Source organism: Dipodomys merriami, unplaced genomic scaffold (genome assembly GCF_024711535.1).
Source record: "Dipodomys merriami isolate MVZ:Mamm:240054 unplaced genomic scaffold, mDipMer1.0.p SCAF_42, whole genome shotgun sequence".
Taxonomy (NCBI): domain Eukaryota; kingdom Metazoa; phylum Chordata; class Mammalia; order Rodentia; family Heteromyidae; genus Dipodomys; species Dipodomys merriami.
The window spans coordinates 233,759-255,340 of record NW_027205826.1 but is presented as its reverse complement, the minus strand read 5'-3'; the positions used below and the strand labels follow the sequence as shown (position 1 = coordinate 255,340).

General features: G+C 58.0%; 1 protein-coding gene across 2 annotated transcripts in view; it reads right to left on the bottom strand.

Moving 5' to 3' along the window:
- The window catches only part of Rbfox3 (RNA binding fox-1 homolog 3), a 331,439-nt gene that overhangs the window by 146,826 nt on the left and 163,031 nt on the right, over nucleotides 1–21,582 (bottom strand). The window contains exon 3 of one of the 2 annotated variants that reach the window (XM_069992837.1): nucleotides 1,490–1,592. The exons of the other annotated variant lie outside the window; for it this stretch is intronic. The gene's annotated coding sequence lies outside the window, so the exon portion shown is untranslated. The remainder of the gene's footprint in view (nucleotides 1–1,489; nucleotides 1,593–21,582) is intronic. 2 annotated transcript variants of the gene reach the window in all.

Sequence of the window (21,582 nt, the reverse complement as noted above, 5' to 3'; positions counted from 1 at the left end):
TGTCCACGGGCGCAGCCTCCGCACAGGCGTGAGCACTCCCGACGGAAGGGTGTGGCACTGCCAGCAGATAGCCCAAGACAAAACTCGCCCCTGCCAGCAGCTCAGACCCCTCTGACCATCACCTCCGCCCCCCATCCGGCCCTCCAGGAGGCTTGGGGTGAATGGAGGAGCCCTGGGCATGCGGAGAGCTTCTCTGTCCCCAGCTCCACACTGGGAAGGTCCCCGAACCTTCTTTCTAGTTTTCCAACAAGGCAGCGCAGGCCAACCTTCCCCTGCCACAGGCCCAGGGGCGGGGAGGGGATCAGAGAGGACTCGGGACCACCTGGGGCTGCCCTCTGCACAGCCCTGCAAGCTGATGAGGAGGCATGGAAGCCAGAGAAAGCTGTGGTCTCTGTCTGTCACCACCAGAGCACAGGCCACGCCTGAGACCAGCCGGAGCCCCACTTCCGCCACACCCAGCACCCAGCCCGCGTCCGCCACACCCAGCCCATGTCCGCCACACCCAGCCCGCATCCGCCACACCCAGCCCATGTCCGCCACACCGGGTGATGCGCTGCCTCCAATGCCTCCTGCACCCCAGTACCACGGAAACCTGGCGCCGTTTCACCACCACTGACCCCGGGACCCCTCTGTCAGGAGGAGGAGGAGGAGAGGCCCCGGTGGAGGGAGCCCTGGCCCTGTCCAGGGCCCCGTCAGCCTTGACTCTTGGATAGCCCAAGAGGGAGTTTGGCCTAGGGCCATCTGTGGAAACTTCTTTCATATTTATTAACCTACTTTCTCTCTTGGCATTGGGAGCAACCAGGAAACCTCGGCCAGGGCTATTAATAGGCTGAGGCCTTCCCCGGGGAGAAGACTGAGCTCCTACCTGCAGCACAGGTGCCAAGTACAATGAAGGTTCCGGGCTACCTCTGGAGGGGGAGGGAGGGCCGGCGCAGCGTGGAGGAGGGGGAAGGGGGCGGGCCGCGCCGCTGCACTGGCGTCTGTCTCCCCTCCCGACGCTCAGCCCCTCCACCTGGGCAAAGCTTTCCTCCCCACAGAGAGTGGCACTGCTCACGTGGTGGAGTCCCTGCCCCACCCCCCAGGTCAGGCCTGGTGGGGACCACAGCGGGGGCGGGGAGGGATTGGCACAGTGACACGGAATATAAATGACTCCTGTAAACAGAGAGTTTAATAAAGAGGCAGTGAGGGAATTTATGGGCAACCCAAGGATAATTAAAATTATTTATCTACTTACCTCCCTTGCCGGCTGATCGGTGTATTAATTATCTATTATACACCCGCTGATTTGCATTTTAGTGAGGTACTGGGTAAGGGCAGGTGAAGCGGACGAAAGGCGGGGGCGGGGGGCAGATGCGAGGCTGCTTTGCTGAAGGGCGCGGCTCCCTCGGCTCACCCCCATCCACGCGTGGCCGCACCCCGGAGGCCGCCCCCAGGCCCCCGAGAGCCCAGACAGAGCGGAAAGCACAAGGCGAATGGACGGAGGACCTACCTGATGGCAGAAGGGGCGGCTGGGGGACGGTGCCCGCCGCAGGGGGCTGCGGGGCAGCCCCGGGGACGGAGGCCGGCGCTCCTCGGGCGGCTCTGACTTCACGCTGCATTTTCAAAAGAACACAGGAGAAGGGAATCATTGTCAGTCTCTGAGGATCTGGAATGCAACACACACACACACACACACACACACACACACACACACACACACACACACACGTCCCGCGGATCGCTCTGCAGGAGGAAGGTTCGCGGGACGTGGCGGCCTCACGCCAGCGTCTCCATCCAGCCCCTCACGTTAGAGGTGTTCACTCTCGCACTGTGGCTCTAGAGGCTGCCATGATGTCTTCTCTGCCATACCTGTGCTGACCCCTAGGAAAACGCTAGTGGATGATGAGGTCAGCTGACAGGGTGGACCACTGGCTGGACAGACAGACAGACAGGCCTGACTCTCCCTGCAGTCAGGACTCTCACTAACGTTCCAGGGGGAATGTGTCCTGTGGAGGTGGAGTTGGAGGCCTGCAGGGGGGGGGGGGACGGCTCTGTCCTCTCAGCCATCAGCATCGCCACAGCCAGGCCCAGCTCTCCTCCTGCTTGCTGCCAGCCGGGGGCCTCTGCTCCCCAGCTCTCAGGCGGAGGCTGGAGCGTGGGGCAGAGTCCAGGGGGAGACCCGGCTCCTTCTCACTGAGATGTGGGAGGGGACCCACATCTGTGTGTCCCCCTCTCCACCCCCTAAAGCAGCCTGTTGGGGCTCTCTATGCCCAACGCGAGTGCATGCGGAGACTGAGGGTTCTGGACGGTGATTAGTCACAAGGATGAAGCGTCACAATGGATTGGAGCCTTAGCTGGGTACAATGATGAACTTCCATCATTCCAGCTACTCAGGAGGCAGAGACAGGACGATGCCAGTTGGAGGCTGGCTCAGGCCAAGAGCATGAGGCCTGGTCTAAAAACCAAACTAAAAGCCAAAGGGCTCACATGGTAGTGTACTCGCTGAGCAAGGTCAGGCCCTAAGTTAAACCCAAGACTTTCCAAAAAGATAAAAGAAGAAAGGAAGGGAGGGAAGAGGGAGAAAAGGAAGGAGGGAGGGAGGAAGGGAGGGAGAAGGAAGGACTTTATCTCTCCTACATGGAAAGGCATCGGCTCTGCCAGCACCTCTGTCTGGAACCTCCTTGCCTCTAGAACTGGGAAGTCAATCTGTGTGTTTAAACACCGCAGCCTACTGTATCTTGTCACTGTGGCCCAAACTCAAGAAGGCAGCCCAGGCAGGGATGTCGCCAGAGTCACTTGTCTCCAGCTTACGGCTCCCGCTGGCTTCTCCTCCAGCACGGGGTGGGTCCGTGCGGCCTTCCCTTTCTCCTCCCGCCCTTCTAGCTTCCTGTGAGGACAGTTGGTAGATGGGGGTGGGAGGTGGGGCCGGTCTGGCAGGGGTGGAGGAAGGAGAGGCTGAGCATAGAGTAGCTTCGTGCGCCCCCCTCCCTCTTTCCCCATGGCCTCTGCCCAGGTGCGGGTTCTCTGAGGAGGGAGCATGCGCCCTTCCCCAGGGGACGCTGTCAGCCCCCCCCCATGCTGCCTCAGCTCCCACCCCAGCTGCCGTCAAACATCTCCTGAGGGTGTGTGCGAGGCCTGCCTTCCGCAAGGCCCACCGAAGGAGGCCCTGCCTCCAGCATCCACAGCCCCCACGGGGGCCTCAGGGGTCAGCGCTCCTGTCTGTTTTGCTGGGTCATGGTCCCAGCCATCCAGCCCACCCCAAACCCATGCGGGTTCTGTTGTGACAGTACTCAGTGGCTGCTTTGAGCATTTCCGGTGGGTTCAGTTCGTCGGTGAGGAGCCTCTGGAGTGTGTGGGGGCCTTCCTCAGTCAGCTGAAGGCCCAGGAGCAAAACAAACTTCCTGAGAAAATATCATATCTCAAGCTATTAGCACGTGGCCCGACAACCTGCATTGCACGCCGCAGGCTGGGCAGACCCCGCAAACCTGTGAGCAGGGATTTAAAAGAAAGCAAGCTAGCTATCTATCTGTCTGTCTGTCTATCATCTATCTGTCTGTCTATCTATCTATCTGTCTGTCTATCTGTCTGTCTGTCTGTCTGCCTGTCTATCTATCATCTATCTGTCTGTCTATCTATCTGTCTGTCTGTCTATCTGTCCTGTCTGTCTATCTATCTATCATCTGTCTGTCTGTCTGTCTGTTTGTCTATCTGTCTGTCCATCTATCTGTCTGTCTGTCTGTCTATCTATCTGTCTATCTATCTATCTGTCTGTCTATCTATCTACCTATCTACCTATCTATCTATCTATCTATCTATCTATCTATCTATCTATCTATCTATCTATCTATCTATCTATCTATCTATCTATCTATCTGTCTGTCTGTCCATCTATCTATCTATCTGTCTGTCTGTCCATCTATCTATCTGTCTATCTATCTATCTATCTATCTATCTATCTATCTATCTATCTATCTATCTATCTATCTGTCTGTCTGTCTGTCTATCTATTTGTCTATCTATCTATCATCCATCTACCATCTGTCATCTGTCCTTTGTCATCTCATCTCTATCATCTATCTATCAGCCTATCTGACTCCCACCAGCTCTGCTTGTTGGGCCTCTGAGGCCTCTCTCAAATTGGATTCCTAGAACTAACCTTGTCTGTCAAGAGAACCTTAAAGCCCCCTGCCATGTTCTGATCACACCCAGCGGGGGTGGGCAGTGCCCCAGCAGTGGCTTCAGGAAAGGACTAGGGGAGGAGGTGGTCAGGAGCCACAGGTCCGCTTGCAGCTGGCTGGTGAGAACTTTGTAGTCCTCAGCCTGGAGCCCGGTGGACATCTGAGTTGAGTCCACCCAGCCCCCCACTCCCCCACTTCTGCTCTGGCCTCTACACCTGTCCCCGGCCAGTTCTGGGCTCCCCAGGGGTGCAGGGCCTTTGTTCCCAGCCTCTCTTCCAGGGCTCCAGCGGCCCCTCCTCTGCTTCGGGACGATCGCCTCTCAATTCTGATGATGTATCAATAACCGCGAAGCAAAATGCCACACTTAGCAGCGCCACTGTACTGTAACTAATCGTTTTCTGAATCAATTCTCAGGCCGGGCCTGCAGAGCGCAGCGAGGTGGGGCTGTCTCCAGGGCTGCGGCAGCCTCCGGGAATTAGGCACACCAGGGGACTTCCAAGAGACAAAGCAGACCTCCGGCAGAGGGGGGCAGGGACAGGGCAAGAGGAAGGTGCAATGACACCGCGAGCGAGCAAGCAGGCCACACACTTGCTGTCTCTCCCCCGAGGGTGGGCACAGAGGGTGGAGCGACCCCAGCCCCGGAGCCCGGTGGGAAGGCAGGGTTCAGAGGGTGGAGTGACCCCAGCCCCAGAGCCCGGTGGGAAGGCAGGGTTCAGAGGGTGGAGCAATGCCAGCCCCAGAGCCCGGTGGGAAGGCGGGGTTGGCTGCAGGAGGCACGCAGTGGACCCTCCAGGACAGGGCACGCGTCTAAGCCTGTGTAAGTCAGGATGATGCAAGACCAGAACCGACCAGTGCCTCCACGTGACGCCGAGGACGCAGCCGACTCCAGGCAGCAGCACTTCCTGGGGCAGGGACGCCGGGTACAGACAGGCAGCTGCCCGCCCGCCCGCTCCACCAGGCACCCGGAAGACCAGGCCTGGGAAAAACCCTGGAGGTCACGCACTTAAGATTTGATTAGCTTGAGCTGGGTGCCAGTGGCTCAAGACTGCAATCTTAGCTACTCAGGAGGCTGGAGAGCTGAGGATCACTATTCCAAGCCAGCCTGGACAGTCTGTGGAGACTCTTTATCTCCAATTAACTACCAAAAAGCCGGAAGTAGAGCTGTGGCTCAAGTGGTAGAGCACTTGCCTTGAATGAAAAAGTCCCAGTGTGAATGTGAGAGAGCAAACCTACGGCCCTGAGTTCAAATTTTAGTACCACCAGGAAAAAGAGGCATACTGCTTGTATAGAAGCTATGCACATCCTTCTGTGCACTTCAAGTGAATCTCTAGATCATTTATAATACCTCCTGCAACACAAAAGGTCTGTAAACATTCCGGTTATGATGCTTTGTGAAGAGGACAGGCCCGAGAAACAACCACCTGCCTGTGTCCGTACAGAAGTGAGCACTGCGCACCTGTGGCATCAGAGATGGGTCCCAGGCTCGGCAAGGATTCACCTCGTCTCCTGAGACTGCTCAGAGAGGCTGCGGTCCTGCGGGGCTGAGCCAGGGCTCAGGTCACACGAGCAGGCCACCGGAAACGGGCCCACCAGGAGAGCCCACCCCGCTAGTCAATGCTTTACCTTCCTTGGTTTGGTTTGGTTTCTCATAGTAAAATGGCCTTGAGTTTTGCCCTGAATCGTCCCCAGGTCCAGCTGCTTTCCTGCATGGAAGTCTGGGAAGCATGGGGTAGAAGGGAGTCCTTTGAGGTCGGCAGGGCCCCTGAACCTCCCCTAGACACAGGTCAACAGCTGCAGAGTGCAGCCAACCGCAGCCACGCTCCTGTGTCCTCTGGAGAGAGGAGTGTGGTGCATTGGTAAGACAGACTTCCACGGAGCATCGGGTCAGAGACACACCAGCCAGCAGAGAAAGTCCCAGATCACAACACAAATGCCAGGAAGACACTGTGTGCTCCCTGGAAAGAGATGGGACACAAGGCTGGGGGCCATGGTTCAGTGGCAGAGCACCTGTCTGGCAAGAGCAAGGCTCTGAGTTCAAACCCTAGTTCTGGAGAGAGACAGACAGACAGACAGACAGACAGACAGAGCATGAGAGAGAGCACAATGGAGTCTCTGAGCTGCTTCCAGGTACAGGAGAGGGAACAGAGCTGTATGCTCTGAGGGGAATAGGGCCTATCTGCAATGCTTCATTTCTTCAAGACTCACTCACTCCACCCATGGATTAACTGACTGAAGAGTTCATAGCTCACTACTGGCGAAGTGTTGGAATCTGCAGACAAAGGCCTAGTGAGAGGAAGCAGGTCACTGGACCTTGTCCTGAAACATGTTTTCCCCCTCTCTCCCCCCCCTCCATCTCCATCTCTGTCTCTCTCTCTCTCCATCCTTCCTCTCCGTCTCCGTCTCTGTCTCTCTCTGCTTCCTGGCTGCCATGATCTGAGCCGCTTTGCTCCCCCACAGCCTCCTCACCACGCTGTCTGCCTTGGACTGAAACTCTGAGCCATCATTAATTAATTGCATTCTTAATTGCGGATGAAGAAACAATCAAATTTTATTAGTGTATATTAATTATACAAATGATATCCATATAATACGTAATGCACTTCCCTATTACTCTTATTTCTTGTTACTCTTCCTTAACCCCTTCTCTCCTTCCCCCATCTGTTACACTTCTCCTTTAAACGCTTCTTCCATGCCTTTGAGGCAGGCATGCTTAGATGGCAAAGCCCAGGGAGGGAGGGGAGGCGTGGTCTCCAGCACCAGAGACAAGCGTACTATATACCGTGCGTCTAGTGTCTCAGCCGTCGTCTTGGCTGGTGGCCTATGACCCAGTACTGGCTGATGTGTTCAGTAGTGTGTTTCTAGAATGAAGCAGATGACCCCCACCCAAGAGGAAGAGTGGAGCCATGTCATGGGGGGCAAGGGGTCCTCTAGATTCCAGATCATTCCTGTTTCCAAGAGCTCAGGCCTTGCTCTTTTGAGGGAAGCCTTCCACTTACTGAGAAAGACCCCAGAAGAATGGCTCCTACCCCCGCCCCCCTCTCTTTTTGTTGGTCTTGGGGACTTGAACTTAGGGCCTGCATGGTTTCCCTGAGCTTTTTTTTGCTCAAGGCTAGTGCTTCACCACTTTGAGCCTTGGCGCCACTTCCTGTTTCTCGGTGGTTCATTGGAGATAAGAGTCTCATGGACTTTCCTGCCTGGGCTGACTTTGAACTGTGATCCTCAGATCTCAGCCTCCTGAGTAGCTAGGATGACAGGCCTGAGCCACCAGCGCCAGGTTGGTGTCTCTCTCTTTCCTTGTCACCTAAATATCTTCAAGCAACAAAAACTGCCACCTCTTGCATCTCTGGAGATGGGCCCACAGGGGGTGGTGGGATAGGGGGAGGGTCTGTCACAGTGTGGGGAGGGGGGAGGGGGCCACCGGGGCTGCCCGGGTCTCTGTGGGTTCTCTGTGTGTGGTGCAGACCAGGAGAGCCAGCACCGCGTGGCACGTGGCCTTAAACTGATTCAAGTGCTTCTGCCTGGCGGGCTGCGTGTCGGGCTGGCTGACCCGGCGTGGACCCCAAGCTGATGGATGTGTGCCCAGCGCAGGCTTTGATCTCACACAGCTCCCCGTCCAGCGTTACAAGCGGACACAAGCCGCACGATCAAATTCCAGATCAGTGCTCTGGGGAGGGACCCCTCGGAGGCACGTGGCCGGCCGCGGTGGTTTCAAACCAATTAAAACCAGCCTGTCGCTCGTGCAGCCGACTGCCACCCCGGGGTCTCTGAGGACCCAGGCCTGCAACCAGCAACACGCACGGAATGCTCATGGAAACGTTTAAATGGCACGCCGAGGGGGTTCGGGTAAATAAGGCCAGAGAAGAGGCTGCGGGAGACGGCTCCCGAGCTAACCCTGGGATGGGGCTTCAAGAAAAGAGAGATTGGGATGGAAACCATTCCCACCGCACAGGGCGGGACCGCTGGCAGAGGGAGGGGAGGGAGGGGAGGGAGGGGAGAGGGAGGGGGAGGAAAGCTATTTCCTTTCCCATCAGTTTCCCCAGTGTCTCCAGCCTGGCCCAATGATACCCACTGGGCAGGCTGGAAGGAACAGGTGTCATTTGCCAAGTAGAAACTGAATGGGGCGAGACGGAGCTGAACACAGATGACAGGAAGGGGGTGGGTGTGTGATGGCAGAGGCTGGGGGGGACTGGGCAGAACTGGGGGGACCCCAAGACTTTGAAAGCAGAGGAAGTGACTGAGGACGGATGGAGACACACACTCATGACCGGCCGGCAGCTGCTGGGGTCCTCGTGAAGGGTAGAGCAAATGTGACCCCGGAAACAAATAGAAGGTTCAAGAAGGTAGCACCTGGTAGACGGAGTGCAGCTGAGCTGTGTTGTCCCTGGGCCAGCCTGTGACTCGTGCCCCTGAGTCCAGCGGAGGCCCCGGCCCCGGATATCTGTGGCTGGATGCCCACCTGGCCTGGGGCAGGGAGGAGGGGGCCTGGCCAGGCTGCAGCTCACAGTCCAGTTTGGGGAGCTGGGCCAGCGAGGCAGCGAGGCCCCGACCCCAGGCCCCTAGCCCCCGCTTTCATCCGCCTGGCTTTACAACGGGAGTAACAGCCCCCAACTAGCCAAGGTGGCAGATTTAGCAAGGAAAGCTACCAACTAAACTTGAAATTTTAGATTAAAACAAACAAACAACCAGAAACAATTTCTCAGAAGTTTCGGCGTGAGGATGTACCGCACGGCGTTTGGGATGTGCTCACAGTCGTGACAATTGGTTGTGTATTTGAAATTTAAACGTAAACAGGAATTCTAGATTTCTTTTGTAGCCCTCGGTGTCAGCAGTCTCGTTGCACAGCCTAAACACAGGCACACACACGCGGACGGCCATGCATGGCCAGCAGGTATGTGCGCATGCACGTGCACACGCACGCACGCACACACACACACACACACACACACACAGGAAATGAGCTAGCATTTCACCAGAGCCAGGCTTTCCCACAGGATGCTCCACGTCACTCATCACCATCTTATTTGTTCAGACAAAAGACTCTGTTTCCGAGTCTTGCACTGGTGGCTCAGGCCTGTAATCCTAGCTACTCAGGAGACAGATCTGAGGATCAGGGTTCAAAGTCAGCTGGAGCTGGAAAGTCCATGAGACTCTTGTATCCAAGCAACCACCAGAACGCTGAAAGTGGAGCTGGGCTCAAGTGGTAGAGCACTAGCCTTAAGTAAAAACATCTAAGGGGCAACATCCAAGCCCTGAGTTCCCTAGTACCAGAGTAGATTCTCTCTCTCTCCTCTCTTCCCCTAGCCTCTCTCTCCTCTCTCCTTCTCCTTTCCCTCCTTCTCTTCTCTTTCTACTTTCTCTCCTTCTCTCTCTTCTCTCTCTCCCTCTCCCCTTTCCTCTCTTCCCCTAGCCTCTCTCTCTTCTCTCCCTCTCCTTTCTCTCCCTCTCTTCTCTTTCTTTTTCTACTTTCTCCTTCTCTGTCTTTTCTCTCTCTCCCTCTCCCCTTTCCTCTCCCTTCTGTCTCTCCCTTTCCTCTCTCTTCCCCTAGCCTCTCTCTCCTCTCTCCTTCTCCTTTCTCTCCTTCTCTCTCTTTTCTCTCTCTCCCTCTCCCCTTTCCTCTCTCTTCCCCTAGCCTCTCTCTCTTCTCTCTCTCCCCCGCTCCCTCCCTTTCCTCTCTCTCGGCTTCTGGATTGCCAGGTTCCCAAGGCCACACAGTCAGCATCTATGTGGCTGAAACTGCAGACCCCAGGCCATTTGTATTCCAAAGTCGGCATTCTTTTCCCCAAACCAGACCCAATGCATCAAGTTTGAGATGTTCTCTCCAGGCAGGATGCCCATAAGGAAGTCACTATTGACTTGTCTCAGCCACAGCTGGGTCGATGGCTTGGCTCCCCGGTTCCTGGGCACCACAGAGGGAATGTCCGGTGAGGCGAGGGGACTCCTCCCATGGCGCCCCCGCCCCCTCCGCCACCCAAGAGCCCTCGCCGCCTGGCAGCACCGGGAGCATCCTGCTGGTGCCCAGGTCCTGAGCCGCCCCAGAAGCCAGCACCACACAGGGACTTCTCACAGAAACGGCTTCCCCCCGACATCTTGCAGCTTCTTTGGTTCTAGAACTATCTACTAGCTTCTCCTACTGCCCAAGGAAGCAGCAAGTGGTGCCGATGTTTCCTGAGATTAGAATGACGTGTGTGTGTGTGTGTGTGTGTGTGTGTGTGTGTGTGTGCACACACGCGTTCATGTATGTTTGAACTCAGGACCTGGGCACTGTCTCTTATCTTTTTCACTTAAGGCTAGTGCTCTGCCACTTGAGCCAAAGCTCCATTTCTGGCTTTTGGGTGGTTAATTGGAAACAAGAGTCTCACAGACTTTCCTGCCCCGCTGGCTTCAAACCCTGTTCCTCGGATCTCAGCCTCCTGGGCAGCTGGGATGACAGGCGTGAGCCACCGGTGCCCAGCTCAGAATGGTGATCCTTGATGGGGCTAGGGTGCCTCTCGGGGCGTGGCATGTCCCCTTCTGTGGGGAGCAGCTGACTTCTTGGCAGAGAAGCGGGGCCTGCTGGGAACCCACTCCTGACACCAGCAAACCACCACGAGCCCCACCACAACTTCCAACCTTTGCCGTGGGTCCCAGGATTTTTCTAGGAATCAGAGTTAAGCATATCGCTCTGCCATTTCTAGAAACATCTCTTTTCCTTCTTTTCAACCCCCCTCTTTCTAAAAACAATTGTCACTGGGGTTGGGAAGAAGCCTCCAACACATTGCAAGCCCATCTCCTGGGGTTGGCAAAGCTCACAATCGGAGAGCTGTCAGCTGGGGGCCTCGCAGCCACGCGCGCCTAATTCCTACCGCGAGTGACATAAAAGCACTCGGAGCCTGAAGATCTGGATGCTCCACGTGCTATTTGCTTAACCAGTGGCCAAGGAGAAAGCCAGCGGGGGAAGGCTGGGAGGGGAGGAGGCCAGGGAGGGGTGGGGAAGGAGGGGCACAGGGCCCCAGCCAGGAAGAGAAGGAGGCCAGCGAGGATCATCAAAAAAACTCCAGGCTAGAGGCTGCGGCTAATCAAATGTTAAAATCCAGGGCACAAAATTGCTGAGGGCAAACGAGCCACATAAAACAGCAAACGCCTTCGCCATTTTCATAATCACTACCTGCACGCCGCTCAGCCGGGCTTGAGAGTGGCCGGGACTGCCCCATGGGGGTGTTTACATTCTTCCTCTAATGAGGCTTTATTGGGAAATCTGGTACTGAGACTCACGTTTTGAAATCTGATTCTGTGAGGAAGGAAGGCAGGGGAGGTAGGATGGAGAGAGGGGGAGAGGGAAAGGGAGAGAGAAAGGGAAAGAGGGAGAGGGAGAGAGAAGGGGCGAAGAGGGAGAGGGAGAGAGAGAGAGTTTAATTATAGACAGGTTGTTGACTTGCAGGTGACCTACTTCCCAGATGTTTTCCCTTGCTTTGCTTTTCTAACACAAAGTTTTGACATGTTGGAGGCAGGAAGGAAGAAAAATCACACTGTACTGCCAAAAAGAAGTTGGGCATTCCAACTCCATGAACCTGAGCCGAGGGAAGAGAGGAGCAAGGGTGTGGGGGTGCTGAGCCTGTTCAGAGGCATCCAGAGCAGCGTGGGGGCTCTCCATGGGGGTGGCCGTGGGCCCCCTTGGCGGGTAGGCCCAGGGACAGGCGGGGACCCAGCTAAAGATGGGCGGGAGGTGTCCCTCTACCAGGGCACCCAGGCCCAGCTGGTGATGACCTGCACTTCCAGAGGCTCATAGCTCTGACTCATACACGTGCACAGAACTTTCTGGAAGGCTGTGGTGGGCTTGCTTCCTGACCACTGTCCAGGTGGCTCTGGAGAGGTGGGTGGGATTCACCCTGGCGTGGAGTTCCTCTCGGTGCCACCGTACGAACCTCCCAGGGCAAGAGAGGCCCAGTTACACCCCTGGTGCCCACAGCCCTGGCTGGAGGTGGGCGTCCCGGCTGCCACCTCGGCCGCTCAGCGGGATCGCCGGCGAGGCAGGGAGTGGCCGTCCAGCCCGCGCCCTCCCCCTCCCTCGGGCTTCGGCCTGGGAGAATCGGTTATTTTTAACGCTGCCCAGCAAGGAGCTCCCCCCCTTTCCTTGGCAAGGCTTCTCCACATTTAATCAACCTCATTGCCAGGAAAGGTCCTTCCCCTGATCCATCCAAAATCCTTCATGCTGAACGGTGGGTTCGACAGCACGCCCCACCGCCGGCCCTCCCCCCCTCCCCCAGAGCCTCCCCCCAAGGGCCTCGGAGCCACGGCCAGCCCCCCGGGCCCCACAGCCACACCAGCCCTCACCAGCCCTCACAGATCAGCAGAGAACGGATTTTCCCATTGCTCCAACAGCCTCCTACTCATCAAGGCCAGAGAGCAGGGAAAGCTGTGTGAAGAGCAACACTGGACCCTAAATGTAACCATGGCATAGCCCACGCTCGAGGACCCAGGAGAGCCGAGGCCGAGGCTGACCGCCACCACCAACACAGCTAGCAATCCCACAGAGGCTCCTTGTTCTGCAGATTCGAACACGCTGGACACATGGCGTGAATCACATCTTCACTGTGCTCAGGATCCCCTCTGGGACTCGGGTGGGGGTGGGGGTGGGGGTCCGAGGTCTTCTGAGGGTGCACTTCCATCTACAAAGGCCCAGAGACCTCCTTGGGGTCCCCAGGGTCTACTCTTCGATGCCATGGAAAGAAAACAAATGGAAACACAGAACTTAGGGAATGCCGAGACCCCTAAGCCGGGTCTCGCTCCAGCCCCCTGGACCTCCTCCAACCCTGCCCAAAGCTGCAGCTTCCGCTGGGGCAGGGACACAAAGCACTTCAAAACCTGAGATCAAGACATCAGCACCCCCCAGAACAGAGATGTCTGTGTATGAGTCAAGCTCGGGTCCTGGGGTGCGAGGGAGTAGTGGACATGTTGGAAGTAGAGGGAAAGGGAGGAAGATGATGGTCATATGGGTGGATGGCCCCCACAGGAAACTCTAGACAGACCGCAGAGGATGCTAAAGCCGTGAACGCGGCCTGGGGCACACACCCAAGGAAGTAGGCTCAAGCGCTTACAGCCTGAACTGTTCTCAACACTGCACGAGTTGCGGTGATGCTAACACAAAATACAAAAGCGTACAGGGAAACGGAAGAACATGTGGAAAGAAGGCGCAGACATGGATGGAGAGATGCAGAGGGCTCATTTGAGGAACACAGGGGCAGGGAGAAGAAAGGAACGGCAGGAGAAGGATCATGAAGGAAAGAAGGGACTGCAGAGTGGCCAGGTGTGGGGCGGGGGAGAGGCCGTGGTCCCGTGGATGGTCATGGGAGAGTTCCAGGCCATGGGATGAAATGGCCCGGACAGCCCAGGCCGGGTTCCAGGCCCAGAGCCTTAGCAAATGTCGGCCCCAGAGGCCCTTCTGGACCCCCGCCCCCCGGAATGAAGGGCAGGAGACATTGCCAGGCAGCTGGGTTCATCTCTTCGAAGGAAAGAGCTGAAACTTGGGGGCCTTGCCCAACGAGCCCCATAACACTGTGGGTGTTTACTTCCCTCTAAACGTCCATGGTGATTATTTACCTCTTCCCAACCCAATGGCTACCAAATACCCATCTTCCCAGCATTGGCAGAGAAAAGGGGAGCACCCCAAAAAGATCACTCGAGAGCCACCTGCTGCCGGGCACCAGTGGCTCATACCCAGTCATCCTAGTGACTTAGGAGGCTGAGATCTGAGGATCTTGGTTCAAAGCCAGCCCCCAGCAGGAAAATCTGCCTGATTCTTATCTCCAAGGAACCAGCAAAAAGCCAAAAGTGAAGCGGAGACTCAAGTGATAGAGCACTAGTCTCAAGAACAGCACTCAGGCCCCAAGTTCAAACCCCAGTTCTTTCCTGGGAGGGCGGTGGGGGGGGGGGAGAAAAGAAAAGAAAAAAACACCTGCTCTTGTACAAAAAAAAGGAAAAACAAATAACAAATAAAAAGTACTCCCAAATGTAAATAGAGCCATAGCAGTCCCTCTCCTCCTCCTCCTCCTCCTCCTCCTCCTCCTCCTCTTCCTCCTCTTCCTCCTCCTCCTCCTCCTCCTCTTCCTCCTCCTCTTCCTCCTCCTCCTCCTCTTCCTCCTCCTCCTCCTCCTCCTCCTCCTCCTCTTCCTCCTCCTCTTCCTCCTCCTCCTCCTCTTCCTCCTCCTCCTCCTCCTCCTCCTCCTCCTCCTCCTCCTCCTCTTCCTCCTCCTCCTCTTCCTCCTCCTCCTCCTCTTCCTCCTCCTCCTCCTCCTCCTCCTCCTCCTCCTCCTCCTCCTCCTCCTCCTCCTCTTCCTCCTCCTCCTCCTCCTCCTCCTCCTCCTCCTCCTCTTCCTCCTCCTCTTCCTCCTCCTCCTCCTCCTCCTCCTCCTCCTCCTCCTCCTCCTCCTCTGCCTCCTGGCTTTGAGCTCCAACCTCCTGGATATTTATTGTCCATCCCCTCCTAAATCATTCCTGACAGGTGGACTGCTCGCACTCCATTACAGGGAGAGCCTGTGCAGAGTCACAGTTCCGTTTAGCTTGCAGAAAAAGCCCCTCGGAGGAAAAAGCCGCCTGGGAGCTGTCCAGTGCTGAACTCCACCGTGATGGACGATTATGGACCATCTGCACTTTCAGAGGGGGATAGATTTATGAGCTGGAGAGACAGCTAGAAGAGTGTCCATTGCCGTAACTCAACACCCTCTTCAGAGATATTCTAATCAGGCAACCCTCCCTACACCCGAAAAGCCCGTCTTGAGAACTAGCAAGAAAGGAAATCAATTATGTATTTCTGGGGAGTTTTTTTTTTTTTCTCCCAGAACGTTGCTGTCAACGGTGTTGGAAGCGAGGACGCAGGGAATCTGGGGGTGAGGGCGGCTGTAAGGGGACCCCCAGTTTGACAAAGCAGATTCGTCTCGGCATTTCTTACCATGGTTCTTGATGTCTTGCAACTGGTGGGGGGAAAATAGGAGGTGCCCAGATGCCAGCATGCATGTAACGAGATTCACCGGCAACCTGGAGTCCAGGCGAAGAATGCAGTAAACACAAAACCCACCCAGGCCTTCTTGGTCTCCCAGCGTGTTGATATTGATGTGCAGGGGGAAGAGGAGGGTTGTGCATCTCCATGGCCTGCCAGCTGGGGCCAGGAGCCCCGCCGAAGTCCTGTAGGGAGTTTGTAATCCCATTCCTGGTCTACAGGTGGCAGAATGAGGTCCACAGAGGACAGGATTCCAGCCTCCCCGCCCCCCCCAGCCTCCTCCAGCCCAAACCCCACCCACAGACGGCCGCGCGGAAACTCGGCTGCCCTGCCCCCCAACAGGGGGGACAACGCCTCTCTTCACACCTCCAGACCCGGCCTTGGTGTGAGGTGTGACCGCGGAACCCCCGTTCTGCTCCCTGCCACAGGAAAGAGCTCTGTACCCCAGCCAGAGATCAAGGCCACCCCACACCGCCACAGCCATGCCCAGTCTGAACACAGCCCACTGCACGAGAAGAGGAGATGTTCTGGAAAACGCTACCTTGAGAGTAGAGGACGGAAGCGAGGACAAGTCAGTTCCTGGTACAGGGTATCTTGATCAATGTCGCCCCTTTTATCCTTCTCCCCCACCACCTTGTACAACCCCCCCCCGTGCCCCCCCCCCCCCCCCCCCGCTCCATGTCCAGCCTGAGTGAAGCCTCCCTGCTGGGTCACACCTGTCTGGGGAGGGGAATGTACCCAGCTCACCACAGGGCCTTTGAGCAATCTGTCCCTACTATAAACTCCAAGACTCGAGTCAAAGATCCTGAACACCAGGAAATGCTTTCCCTTGTATTAGGACCCAGTGGTTCTCCAAGGTGGTGGGTCAGGGGTCTGGGCACTGATGCCGGCTCTATGGCAGGGACCCCTGAGAGAGGTTCTACAGCCAGAGTCTCACTGGGGCGGGACCAGGCCGCCACTGGGAACAGAAGAAAGTCAAGGGACTTTTCTCTGGTTTTTAAAGTACCAGCTCACTATCACCTGGGGTGTGTGTGTGTGTGTGTGTGTGTGTGTGTGTGTGTGTGTGTGTGTGTGTGTGTGTGTGTGCGCACGCACGTGCGCGTGCGCTCGCGGTACTGGTATTTGAACTTAGAACCTTGCACATAGACAGCCTGCACTCTACCACTGGAGGCCTCTAGCTTTATTATTGTTACTTTTAGGTTCTTGCTAGTTGTTTTGGAGATAGGTCTCATGAGCTTTGCTGGCTTGGAACAGCGGTCCTCCGGACCTCAGCCCCCTAGCTGGGATCTCAGGTGGCTCCAGCCCCTGGCTGGCTTCTCCTGCGGCTTTCCCACCAGGAACAATCCTCACGTCCTCGCCCGGCCTGGGCGGTAGGCTGGGCTGTTCCATCAGCATGCGCTTGTGGGGAGAACCGGGTTCAAGTCCCCACCCCCACCCCAAACTGGGCATTGGGGAAGGGAGGGCATCTGTGTGCAGCCACAGCTAGCCAAGCAGAGTCCCTCAGAGGGGGGGAGGGGGGAGATCCTGGGGCCTAGGCAAACATGAGGTGGGTCCCTGTGCGGCCTCCTGAGCCCCTGGGTCCTCGGAACACGCTGCCCTCTTCCAGGACATCTGAGCGGACGCCACTGCGTCCAGCCAGCCCCTTCCTCTAGGCTCCATGTTCCGGAGGTACTGTGACCAGGCTGGCTGTGGGGAGGGCCCAGCCCTAAACGGCCCTGGCCCAGACAAGGTAAGGAAGGTCTCTGGGGGCCTTTTTGCGATCAGACCAGAACTTCTCAATGTATCTCATCTTAACTCATTTACATTGGGAAGGCCACTCATGGCTGGGGACAGCAGCCAGAACAGCACAGCTCTGGACAGGGGTGGGGCCTCCCACTCCCTGACCTAAGCCATGCCCACAAGATCCTGGAGCCCCGGCACTCAGCAGGGGAAAGGGGGGCACTCCACACCCTGAGACATTTGGCTTCACCTGTGAGAACAGCTCCAACTTGATGAATGGTTGGTCGGTTCTTGCACTTGGTGAGATTAAATTCTCAGCGTGGACAAAGCCGCACAGAGCTAGCCACGCCGCCCAGGGGCTGGGACGGGGCCGGGAGGGAGCTCAGGGGCACAGGACCAGGGCAGGGGGGTGGGGGTCCCGGCAGCTGCCACCCACTGGGGAAGGGGGCAGCAGGCTCCAGGCGGGAGCTGAGGCTGCAGAGGGGAAACGCCCGGCCCAGCCCAGGCCCAGTGAGCGAGGGGGGTCTCTCCAGAGAGCCGGTCCCCTGGGCCCGACCTTCCCCAGTGCCCTTCCGCCTTGGACACAGGAGGATTCACAGATCCCCATCGCTTCTGGCTTAGCGCGGCTCTCCACATGCGCGGATTCTGCTGCCGCCCTCTCATTATCACCCTCATTAGCGGTGATATAATGAAGATGTCATCACAGCCTTCCGGGGCTCCCACCGCTCCCCCCCCCAACCGCCTTTCTACCATGGCCAGGCTCTGTGGGAGGAGAGGGAGGGACGGCGGAGCCTCACCTGGGACCCCGTGCCCCGCGGAGACGATTTCTGCTGACCACTTTCACGGACACACCATCCACCGGAATCACCTCCCAGAGCCTCCTTCGTGAGACCACCGCCGCCCGGCGTAGCAGTGACCGCGGACCCCCGGGAGGGGCCCCTGGGGGCACTCACGTCTCCTACCACCAAGGGCTCTGAACAAAGGTAAGAGCCTGGGCCCGAGATTGCTCCGGGACTCCCCGCTCACCTGCCCAGGTGAGCTCCCCCTGCAGCCTCTGCCCGGCCCCTTCCTCTCCACCCAGCTTCCTGCAGATAGGGGAGCCCCAGGGGTTCTTCTGGGAGTCCTGGGCCTGAGGCTCTTCTAGACCCTGCAGCCCTGACCTCTCCAGAATGGAAGAGCCACAGGTTCCAGGAGCATCCGCTCTGCATCCTGGGCCAGAGCCAGCACACAGCCCCGGCCCCGCCCTCTCCGACCCCAGGCCCGGCCGAGGCCATCTGCCAGCTCTCTGCTTGTAGCTGGATCATTCTGGAAACCCACCATTGCACAGACCCCAGAGACAGTGAGGAGGCAGGTGGGTAAGGGCAGCCGTGTTGTACGTGCACAGGCCTGCACGTGTGCGTGTGCGTGTGTGTGCATGTGCATGTGTGTGTGTGTGTGTGCCTGTGTGTATGCGTGAATGGGGTCAGGTCACCTCACTTTGGAACAGAGCAAGCTCTTCTCTCCCAAGCCCCTGGGACCCAGGCAGAGGGCCTCATTTAGGCGGAAGGCTTCGTTCCTGGCTCCGGATATTTCTGGAATTTTCCCAGGAGTCCTCGGCTTCCCCTGGGCTCCCTGTGGCGCTCCCCCACTTTGGACTGTCTACCCGAGCTCCTTGGCTGAGCACGGAGCTGCATCTCCATCCCCTCCTCCTGGCCCAAGGGCCTTGCGTGGCTCCCAGTGACCGTCCTGGGGACCAGCGGAGTCCGCGCCCCGTCTCCCCGCCCCTCCCTCGCACTCACAAGTTCCCGTTCTGAGGTAGGCAAAGTCCAGTCATGGGGTCGGTGGTGGCATCACGGGCTATGGGGTCACGAGGTCACACGCTGGGGTTTCTCTGGGGCTTCTCAGGCCCTCTCCCTCCCTGCCCACTCAGACAAAGCCAGGTCCTCCCTGACTCCAGCCGGGCCGGGTAGCCGGGGACAGCCCGGCACTGCCGGCCACAGCCTCCAGTCCTGACGCCGCTGTCCCTCAGCCTCAGCGCCGCTGCACGTCAGCCGGGGTTTCCGCTTCAGGGGAACCTGCGTCTCGCCCCATTATCTAACCTGCGCACTCATCATTAACAACCAAAACACAACAGAACCCCAACTGGCATCTGCAGCCCCCAGGCGCTGAACCTCATTTCCAACTACCCGCTGGCTCTGTCCAGGCCTCTGCGTCCCTCCGCCCGGCTCCCTGGGGCCCAGAGGCAAGCGCCGCAATCGGGAGCTTTGGGTGTGTTTGTTACACGGCGGTGCCCCGAGCCTCCCGCACTGCAAATCCTCCTGTGGTCTACGCCAGCTCCTCCAGCGCCCGACATCTGCTCTGTTACAATGTCCTCATGGCCCCTTTGGCTGGGCCCTGGTTCCCACTGTGGCCTGCGTTGTCCCTTGCACCGCACCCCCCCCCCCTCACTGCCTCTCATCCCTCCCTCCCTCCAACACCTCCGCCTCCCAGTCCTCCAGGATTCCCTGCTCACAACTCGCATACTTGCCCAGGGTCTTAGGACACAGTTACCCCGGCCTCCAGAGCAAATGGAAGCTTCTGTGAACATGGCCTGTCCTCTCACAAGAAGCCATGTGGATCCTTGATCCCAAGGCCTGCTCATGTGAGTTAGGTGTGGGAGGCCATGAGGCCCCGAGGCCTGGCCGAGGCCTCTCAGCACCCAGCGTTGCTCCCCACGCTCAGCCTCCGCTTCCTCATCTACCTCCACTCGGAGCAGACGCACGTCCAGTCAGTGCCGTAGCTCCGAGAGGTAAGGGGAGCCCTCAGATCCCCCCAGCCAGCAGGCCTGGACCCAAGGCCACCCCGTGCCTCCCGACGGCCATCCTGCCACCCGCAACCTTGGTCATCCACACTGAATGCTGCCATGCAGAACTGGAACCGAAGCTCTAGGGGGAGACAGGATGAGCCGTGCGTGTGTGTCCCTTCCCCTCCTCTCCTCTCTCCTCTCTTTTCTTCTCTCCCTTCTTCTCTCTTCTCTCCTTTCTCCTCCCCTCTCCTCTCCTCTCCACTCCCTTTTCCCACCTTTTCACCTGTTCCTTTTTCTTTCTCCTCCCTCCCTCCTTCCCTTCTTTCCTTCCTTCCTTTTTGGTGCTGAGCAGCGCAGACCCCACTGGGCATGCTGGCAGGAAGCATTTTTGTGCTAAATCAATATATGGCACTGGGTAGATGAAGAAAGGCCTAGGGAGCCAATGGGGTGCTGGTGGGGGCAGGTGCAGGCTCTACCTGAGCCCCTGAGCCAATGGAGTGCTGGTGGGGACGGGTGCAGGCTCTACCTGAGCCCCTGAGCCAATGGGGTGCTGGTGGGGGCGGGTGCAGGCTCTATTTGAGCCCCTGAGCCAATGGAGCAGATTGAGAGAAGAGATGGGGCTCCAGAAGAGGAGAGGGAGAAGGGAGAGACAGACAGACAGACAGAGTTGTGGAGCAAAAGCCAGAGCCACAGCCACAGAGAAACAGAGATAGACAGAGATATGGAGCCAGACAGAGATGGGGGGATGGACAGGCAGAGAGGCCTAGGAAAGCTGAGCTCTGGGCCTGGAGGGGTGTGGCCCCCAGAGGCGGGCGCAGGCCGGGCCATCCCCACAGTCAGTGTGGCTGCGCCCATCAGAGTCCAGGGGATGTTTTCTCCCCAAGTATTTTCATCCAAGAAGATGCTGCGCTGCCACGTGGCCACCATTTTCTCACCTCCTTTTGTTCCAGAGAGACAGAATTGTTGATTTTTTATCTCTTAAATCAATACCCCGTGTCCTGTCATCCAAAGCCATTCTGTTCACACCAGAAAAGAAAAATAAAAGGAGACCAAGGAGAGCAAAAGGAAAAGTCATTGCTTAGAGCAAACCCACGGCAGGGACCAGATCACCGCCCCCCACTACACATCTGATCTGTGTGAGCCCCACCAGCCCTGGCCGGAGACAGACGAGGCCCAGGGGAAGTGGGTGAAGAGGAAAAAGAGGACTCCGGGCCCCTGGACACTGTCTGATAGCCACCGCCGCCATCTGCCCCTGCCACGCCTGGCCCTGCCACTCCCAGTCTCCTTCCCCGTCCTCAGCCCATACCTGCGGCCCTCTCCTCTAGATCTCCATGGCTCCCCACCCCTTCTTGTGAGCTGTCCTGGGAGCTTCCTTTGCTGGTCACCAGTGGTCCCCTCCCCCCAGGCCCTCTTCCTTCCTGGCTGCTTTCCTGTGCTGTGGCCCTCCCTCCACGTGGAGTCTGGTCTTTCCCAGTCACTCCGGTCTCCTTAGCGCCCATCTCCTGGGTGCTCTGATCCTGCCCCAGGGCCCCGGCTACTTCTCAGGCAGGGATTCCTGTGGCCAGCTGCCCCGCAGACATTTCTGGAGATTCACAAGTCAACGAGGCCCCACTCGGCATGCCCAGGTCTGCAGGATGAGGGTGGTCACCAGAGGGGCGGGTGGGACCCTCGCCGGTCAGGCCCCCTCTGCCCTGCCCCGCGCTCCCCTCTGTAACCCACCGTGGTGACGGCCCGGTCCACCTGCCGCCCGCCCACCTGGCGTGGCGCAGCCCGGCCAGCCCTTGCCACGAGCATCGGCAGTGGCCCTCCCCTCTGCCACGCCCGGCCTCCTACGGTCCAGACCACTGGTCTAGGGTGTCCTCTGGGGCGACTGGCCCTCGTCCCCCCCAAACTCCACCCGGAGCCCCTCTGTGGACTCCTGGAATGGGCAGTGGCACGCTGGGTCTGCCCGGCCCAAGCTGTGTCGTGGT